This window comes from Plecotus auritus (genome assembly GCF_963455305.1).
Source record: "Plecotus auritus genome assembly, chromosome: 7".
Taxonomy (NCBI): domain Eukaryota; kingdom Metazoa; phylum Chordata; class Mammalia; order Chiroptera; family Vespertilionidae; genus Plecotus; species Plecotus auritus.
Window position 1 is genome coordinate 25,581,130 of NC_137774.1, and position 9,091 is coordinate 25,590,220.

Consider the following 9,091-nt stretch of genomic DNA (forward strand, 5'->3'; position numbering starts at 1 on the left):
GCCTCAAGGTAGAAGACACTACCATTATAGATGAAACTGAGCCTTAAAGACATTGTGACTTTGCTCAAGGTCACACACAGTGATGCAACAAGGAGTAAATCCAGATCTTTCCACTGCAAAGACATTAGTTTTCCAGCTCACCCTTCTTTAGTCTCTGCATAATATATACTATACTTTATTACATAATATGTATTTTTTCCACATTTTGTTTGCTCTTCTTCCTCATCTCACCAGTCTCTTTTCTTTTAGATTGAAACTGAAACTTTAAGTGATTCCAATTTTCTTACCAAATTACACACAAACCTATTTTTTTAAGCCTTACTGAGTGAGGGTTTGGGAAAGGGAGAGGCTGTGTTATACAGCTGAATAGATAGCAGCCTTTCTGCATACTGCTATGTCCATGTAACATATAATTCAGCAAACATATGATTCTTTTTCTACTTTGAAAAATATGTTCACCTCCATATCTAAAAAAACATATTCATAAATTATCTGCCCATCCTCTCCATTGTTTCTAGGTTTCAGTTGGATTTAAGGTTTGAAATGCCTTTTATAGCCAATTAAATGGCAGGAGTCTCCCTGCCAACTTTTTTAACATAATATTGTATTCTAAATCTCTGACCTGATACTGTTATTTTAAGATTAAGTGGGTTGAGGTCACTAATGTACATTATGGCATCACATAAAATACACAATCTCTCCCAGCTGGAGATTAAATAATACATGGTAGAAAGTAATGCACATGAGTCCTCTATAACTATTTTTGTCTCAAAGGTAAATATAAAGACCCAATAAATAAGTCTGTTTCCAGACAAGTTCAATGTATTTATATGTGATTTGTTTAAAATATCACCAGTGTACAGCAACTTCTCTATGAGATGCCAAGAAGTCTTTAAACTCATTTGTCTTTTATTTTCAATCCACCTGTCCATTTCCATTTCAGAATGTCTAGAAAAGACTGACAAAACTTAAATGTCCACAATTTTACATTCCAACAACTATTTAATATCTCAGAATCTGACATAATGACATTTGAGTTCAAGAATACATAGCTTTCGACTGTAACAATTCATATCAAGTACACCTTCCTACTTTGTAATGTGGTTGCCTTTGTCATCTAGGTGACATTCATTTGTGACATTAATTTATGACTCAGCCCACATATCAAAGGGAAGTGTTATATGTTGGGGAAACATTACTACTAAAAGAAAAAGCCCACGACGCTATATTACAATAAATGAGAGGTGTGTTTGCTTATATTAATAAAGATATTACTTCACAAAAGATCAATCCTAGTGCATCCATTTGACAGAGTAGCTTTGCCAGAAGGTTGCTGACAGCAGTGCTGGGATCTCAGAGCAGCTGTGTAGGATGATTCTGCCTTTGTCAAAGAATCTTTTTAGTCATTATTTTGCATTGCTTTACTTTCTTTTTCAGTTCCTCGCCTCTTATACTTCCCTCATTCCCTTTCTTACTATTAAAACATTGAGCTATGAAAAGCATGTTATCAAAGGTATTTCAATTTTGAGATATTTTTCTCATAAGAATTGTTCCCTCTCTAAGCCATAGCTCTTTGGAGAAAATGTACAATGTCCTTTCAAGGATATTTATGGTAATGGTGACATTTGTAAGTTTAAAAGGAATTGTGCTTGACAGTTCTTATCATATGACCCAGCAATTCCTCTCCCAGATATTTATCCACAAGAAGTGAAAGTTTGTCCACCAAACATATACATATCACAAAAAAAGTGTATGTAATGTTCACAATACTTTTAATAGCTAATTCATTAATAGCTCAAACTTGGAAATAATCCAGATGTCCATCAATAGGTGAATGGATAAGTAGGTTATGGCATAGTCATACAATGGAATACTACTTAGCAATAAAAAATGAACTGTTGCCCTAGCTCAGTGGTCAGCAAGCTGCGGCTCGCGAGCCACATGTGGCTCTTTGGCCCCTTGAGTGTGGCTCTTCCACAAAATACCACGGCCTGGGTGAGTCTATTTTGAAGAAGTGGTGTTAGAAGAAGTTTAAGTTTAAAAAATTTGGCTCTCAAAAGAAATTTCAATCGTTGTACTGTTGATATTTGGCTCTGTTGACTAATGAGTTTGCCGACCACTGCGCCTAGCTGGTTTGGCTCAGAGGATAGAGCATCGGCCTGCGAGCTGAAGGGTCCCAGATTTGATTCCAGTCAAGGGCACATGCCCGGGTTGTGGGCTCAGTCCCCAGTTGGGGACGTGCAGGAGGCAGCCAATCAATGATTTTCTCTCATCATTGATATTTCTATCTTTCTATCCCTCTCCCCTTCCCCTTCCTCTCTGAAATCAATAAAAATATATTTTTAAAAAAGAACTATGAGAGAATAAATTTCTGTTGTTTTAAGTCCCCAGGTTGTGGGCTTTTGTGCCGGCAGCCACTGGAGGGGAGGAGGGTGCTGAAGCCACCTCCCTGCACCCCACCTCCAAAAAATAAAAAATGAACTGTTACTCAATTGAATAGAGCATTGACCTGCATGCCAAAGGATGACAGGTCCAATTCCCCGTCAAGGGCACTTACCTGGGTTGCACATTTGATCCCCAGCCCCAGTCAGGGTGCATGCAGAAGGCAACCAATCGATGTGTGTCTCTCTCATCAATATTTCTCTCCCCCCCATTTCTACTCTCTCTAAAAATCAATGGAAAAAAAATATCCTTGGGTGAGGATTAACAAAATAAAAAATGAACTACTGATAAACACAACAACATGGACAAATCTCAAAAACATGCTGAGTAAAAAACCAAAAAACTCCAAGCACAAAAGAGTGCATACTATATGATTCCTTTTATATGAAATTCTTGTACTGGAAATCACTACAGTGAAAAAAGGAAACATCTGTTATTACTTCCAATAATAAAGATAAATTTTAAAAAACTATAGTGAAAGAAAGCAGATTAGTGGTCACCTGGGACTGAGCTGGGGTGGAGGGTTCATGGCAAAAGATTAAGAGGGAACTTTGTGGAATTATAATATTCTATATTTTGACTAGGGGGTTATATAGGTGTATTCGTTTGTCAAAAATTATCAAATAGTACATTTTAGTTAAGTGTATTATATGCAAAGTATACCTCAATAAAGGTGAAAATAATTCATTACCGTTACTCCCTGTCCTTTTTGCTTTCACATCCATTCCTTCTCCCTTGTTCTGCTCTGTATTTGGGGGGACTGACCCTTTCAGATTGTACTCACCATGTTCCTTGACAGCTGACTTTCAGCTGAGATTTGCCCAGTGGGAGACACTGGAAGGGAATTGGAAGTGGGGAGGAAAAAAGAAAAACCAAGGTATTTCTTCCCTGTCCCCTATCTCAATCCTCATTTCTGCTGAATTTCCTTTGTAGCTTTGCTTGCCCTGATCATGTCCACTGGGATTCCAGGTCTTGCCCTTGACACCAGACCCTGAGCTCTAAAACTATCTTCCATTAGGTTTCTGGCTTCCTAATCTTGCCTGCTATGGACTAAATATTTTTGTTTTCCAAAATGTCACATGTTGAAATACTAACCCCCAAGGTGATTAGAAGGTGGGACCTTTGGGAGCTGATAAGGTCATGAAGGTGAAACCCTCATGAATGGCAGGCATTTAGTACCCTTAAAAAAAGTCCAAGAGACACTCCTCTCCTCTTCTATCATGTGAGGACATAGTAGAAAGATGGCTGTCTGTGAACCACACTGAATCAGCCCTGTTTTTGGACCTCCAAGCCCCCAGAACTGTAAGAAATATTTCTGTTATTTATAAGCCACCCTATTTATGGTATTTTTGTTATAGCAGCCCAACCAAACTAAGATACTGACTCACCTTCCCTTTGGCTTTTACTAGTAGCTCCTCTATCACTTGTGTAACCAGTTTCCTTAACTGTATTTTGATTGATACAGTAACAAATGATACTTTAAAGGACTATAAAATAGATTAATACATAAAAGAACTATAAATAGATTAAGCTGACATTAAAGTAAGTTCAGGTCTTCAAAGGTACTAGTGGAACATTGGGTTTACTTGAAATCAGTAGTAAAAATTTCCTAGAATTGCAACGTTATGAATAGGTTGATAGGGTGCAAGTGGAGGGAGAAAAGGATGAATAGGTGGAATGCAGGATTTTTAGGACAGCAAAAACTATTCTGTGTGATGCTACAATGGTGGATATCATAAGACATTGTCAAAATCCATAGGCTGTATAACACAAAGAGTGAACCCTAATGTAAACTATATACATTAATAGTAATATATCAGTATTGGCTCATCAATTGTAACAAATGTACCTCACTAATATAAGATGTTAATAATTGGGGTGGAAGAGGGCATTATATGGGAACTTTGTCCTTTCCACTTTTTTTTTTAATTGAAAACTGCTTTAAAAATAAAGTTTATTGCCTGGCCAGTTGGCTCAATTAGTTGAGCATAGTCCCTTGCACCAAGAGGTCACTGGTTCAATTTCCAGTTAGGGCACATGCCTGGGCTGCAGGCTCATGCAGGAGGCAGTTGATCGATGACTCTCTTTCATCACTGATGTTTCTCTCTCTTTCTCCCTGTCCCTTTCTCTGGAATCAATAAAAGCATTTAAAAATAAAAAAAAGGCTTTAACCATTAATGGTAATAATCTTTTGTTTTTAGATAGCATACTTCTTAGAGGAATCAAAATTATTTTCTAACTTATTCAGACATGCTTCTGAAAAAAAGGGCATAGAGAAGACATGTTTCTGAGAAAGAGGGGAGAGGTAGATAGTAATTTCTGATGGAGATACTTTATAAATGGCTAACATGGTATACTAGAGGCCTGGTGCACAAAATTCATGCACGGGACTGGGGGGCGGTGGTCCCTCAGCCCAGCCTGCACCCTCTCGCAATCCGGGACCCCTTGAGGGATGTCCGACTGCCGGACATCACCCTCGCAATCCGGGACCGCTGCCTAACCACTCACCTACCTGCCTGCCTCATCGCCCCTAGCCACTCTGCCACCTGCCTAATTGCCCCTAACTGCCTCTGTCTGCCTGCCTCATTGCCCCTAACTCCCTCTGCCTGCCTGCCTCATCGCCCCTAACCACTTGCCTGCCTGCCTCATCACCCCTAACCACCTCTGCCTAGGCCCGCCACCACGGCTTCATCCAGAAGGACATCTGGAATGATGTCCGGAAGGTCGTTCAGCTGTCTGGTCTAATTAGCATATTATGCTTTTATTATTATAGATTCCTTCTATAATAAAAGGTTCTTCTAGAATAAATTGACTCTATTTTTTTAAATCCACTTAAATCTTTTGCTACTAGTTTTCACTTAAAAAAAAACAAAAAGTGCTTTATGATGATAAAAAATAATCTTTATTATTATCATCTAATTTTTAATTGCCTTTATATATTTACATGCAAGAATTGAGAATGACATGATCATTTTCTATTTTAGTTAGCAGACACACATTCCCTACAGTGGAGCATTCATTAAAAAATCCAGCTAATTTTTTAAATGAAAATTAAGCAAGCCCCTAAATATGAAAATTACAAAGGTGTCTTCTATGCTCAGAGTACTGAACACTTTATTCTTCACTGAGTGTAGTGCTGATGGAATTGAGCCACAATGACATTTGTGACTAGAAGGGAAGATGGAAATGATTCCATTAACCTAGTGATGTAACATATGGTAATCATAGGAGGTAGAAGAGCTGTGTTGGACAAGGTTAAAAGTAAGCCATGTGGTACAGACATTACCAATTACCACACGTGGTAAGCATGCTGACACAATACTATATCTTCTCCAGAAAGGAAATGATTTGGGCATAGGAAGTGGTTTGCTGCCTTATGAAAGAATGAGCTATAAATGACATATCTGGCACCAATATTGCCATGTTTTTCCCAGTAATTCTGCAAGTTGAGGACTAAGATTTGATGAACCTCCATATTCCTAAATATCAGTACAATAAACTGCAGTTATTTGCACAAAGGCAGCAAAGCAAAATATCTGTGCAAAATAAGTTTGGGTCCTTCACATATAATATATATTTGCACAGGTAGGGTCCCTACGCCTGGCCTGCAATCAGGGCCGATCTTCCCTGGCTGCCAGCTGCTGCCACCGGTCACCCTCTGTGTGTGGGGCGACCCGCGGGGTGATCAGGCTCCGGAGCCAACTGCCGCCGCCACCCACCCCCAGTTCCTGATTCCCCATTGGGCAATCGGAGCCTGCCAGCCAGGGGAAAGAACTGAAAGGTTGACCTGCAGGCCCCAGTTGGGGCCTGCAGGATGGGGGCAGCTCCTGCATTGAGTGTCTGCCTCCTGGTGGTCAGTGCCTGTCATAGCCAACAGGTCATTCCACCGCCCAGTCAATTTGCATACTACTCTTTTATATATACACTAGAGGCACGTTGCAGGAAGATTCCTGCAATAGGGCTTCCTGCCGAAACTGGTTTGGCTCAGTGGATAGAGCGTTGGCCTGCGGACTGAAAGGACCCAGGTTCGATTCTGGTCAAGGGCACATACCTTGGTTGCAGGCACATCCCCAGTGGGAGATGTGCAGGAGGCAGCTGATCTATGTTTCACTCTCATAGATGTTTCTAGCTCTCTATCCCTCTCCCTTCCTCTCTGTAAAAAATCAATAAAATATATATTAAAAAAATATTTTAAAAAATAAAAAGAATAGGGCTTCCTGCGGCCTTGCTCCCTCCTGTCTCCACTGCCTTGCTCCCACCCATCTCCGCCGCTTCGCTCCCTTCTGCAGAGCTTGGCTTCCTTCTACACTGTCTTCAGTCTTAGCTCCGCACCTGCGTATGCAAATTAACTTCCATCTTTGTTGGGTTAATTTATGTAATTGCTCCTGATTGGCTGGTGGGCATAGCGGAGGGACGGTCAATTTGCATGTTTCTCTTTCATTAGTGTAGATAGACTAAAGGCCCGATGCACAAAATTCGTGCAAGGGGCTTGGCCCTCACAGCCCCGGCTTCATCCGGAAGGTCGTCTGGAAGGTCATTTGGCTGTCCAGTCTAATTAGCATATTACACTTTTATTATTATAGATACCTGGAATAGCTCTGGGAGATTACACAAGAAACTGATAATGGCCCTAGCCGGTTTGGCTCAGTGAATAGAGCATTGGCCTGTGGACTGACAGATCCCAGGTTTGATTTCAGTCAAGGGCACATGCCTGGGTTGTGGGCTCGATCCCCAGTAGGGGGCGTGCAGAAGGCAGCCGATCAATGGTTCTCTCTCATCATTGATGTTTCTATCTCTCTCCCCGTCTCCTTTCCTCTCTGAAATCAATAAAAAAGTTTATTTAAAAAAATTTTTTTAAAAAAAGAAACTGATGATAATTTCCTTCTATAAATAAACTGAGTGACTAAGGAACAGGAGGAATTTTTTCATTACATTTAAAATCCTGTGCAAATATCACATATTAAAAAACAAATTTTGCCCTAACCGGTTTGGCTCAGTGGATAGAGCGTCGGCCTGCAGACTGAAAGGTCCCAGGTTCAATTCCGGTCTAGGGCATGTACCTTGGTTGCGGGCACATCTCCAGTTGTAAAAAATCAATAAAAATATATATTAAAAAAAAAAACAACGAATTTTTTAAAAGGCCAAAAATACTTTAAGAACTGGTAAGCCTCCTCATCATTAGACCAAGTGATTTATATAAACCAATTAAGTTTTTTTCTTTGCCTTGATTCCCATTACTCAATACAAATTTTCTCTACTTTGTTACTTTGCTTTTACCTTTTATCTGTATTAATTTTTTTATTTTGAAAAGTTAAAACATAATCTCTTAATAAGTTCTCAACCATTTCTGAGAGAATCCAACTTTTATATTCTCATAAAATGGGCTACACATAAAATTACTATCAAAGTAATATGTTTAAAAAATTCACATCTTATTACACATGAGAGTCAAATGGATAGTTGCAGCATAATAAAGGCTTATGTCAATGGTGAATTAAATCTGAAAACAGACAAAGGAATTTACTGCAGTAAAAAATACATGAAATTTTGTCAACATGTTATTTTTAAAATATATTTTATTGATTTTTACAGAGAGGAAGGGAGAGGGATAGAGAGTTAGAAACATCGATGAGAGAAAATATCGATCAGCTGCCTCCTGCACACCCCCCACTGGGGATGTGCCAGCAACCAAGGTACATGCCCTTGACCAGAATCGAACCTGGGGCCCTTGAGTCCACAGGCTGATGCTCTATCCACTGATCCAAACCAGCCGGGCTTGTCAACATATTTTAGGTCAAAATCAGTTCTGAGGGAACAAACTGTTCTGTAAATCTTAACAGTAATAGTAAATTTAGGTACTAACATTAACTAAAAATACATATTATGAACAGCCAGCCTCTCTTCTGTAACTAATTTTTTTAAGCAAGAGAACATTTCAACATCATGTCTCAAAACTGAAATATAATGTATTGAAATAGAAACCTAGAACTGATTTTAAAAATTAAAAAAATGTGTCACTATTTCCCATATTTCCACTATTGCTCATTTAAAGTGACTAATAATGCCTCTATAAAAGCAGAAACCACAAAATTAAACCAATGAATTTAGTGACAATCATTTAGCCCTATCTTGTTTTATAAATAAGGGAAAGGTATGATAAAATAAAGATGCAAGGGAGAAACCAAGATGACAGCAAAGGTCAACAACTGAACTGCTTCCTCGCACAACAACTTCAAAACTACAACTAAAAGACAAAACGGACATCATCCAGAACCACAAGAAGGCTGGCTGAGTGGATATTCTACAACTAGAAGGAAAGAGAAAAGCACACTGAGACTCAGAGGAGCTGCAGAAGTAAAGGCAGAGGTATGGAGGCACGCGCGCGGAGAGGGCTGGCAACTGAGTACGCGGCTGTCTTTTTCAAGCGGGAGAGAGACACAAGCTCCCGACTACTCTGAACTCCAGTTCCAGGCGAGACTCTGGGGATGCAGACTCATATGGGGAGAAACTGGACTATCTGGCAGCGGGCGGAACACGAGGGCGGATTTCTCTCAGAGGTGCTTGCAGCAATTACCGAGGGACACTGAGACCCGGGGTCCTCTAAGGGCAGGGCTGATGGGAAACTATTCCTGTTTGCTCCGCCCTGAGA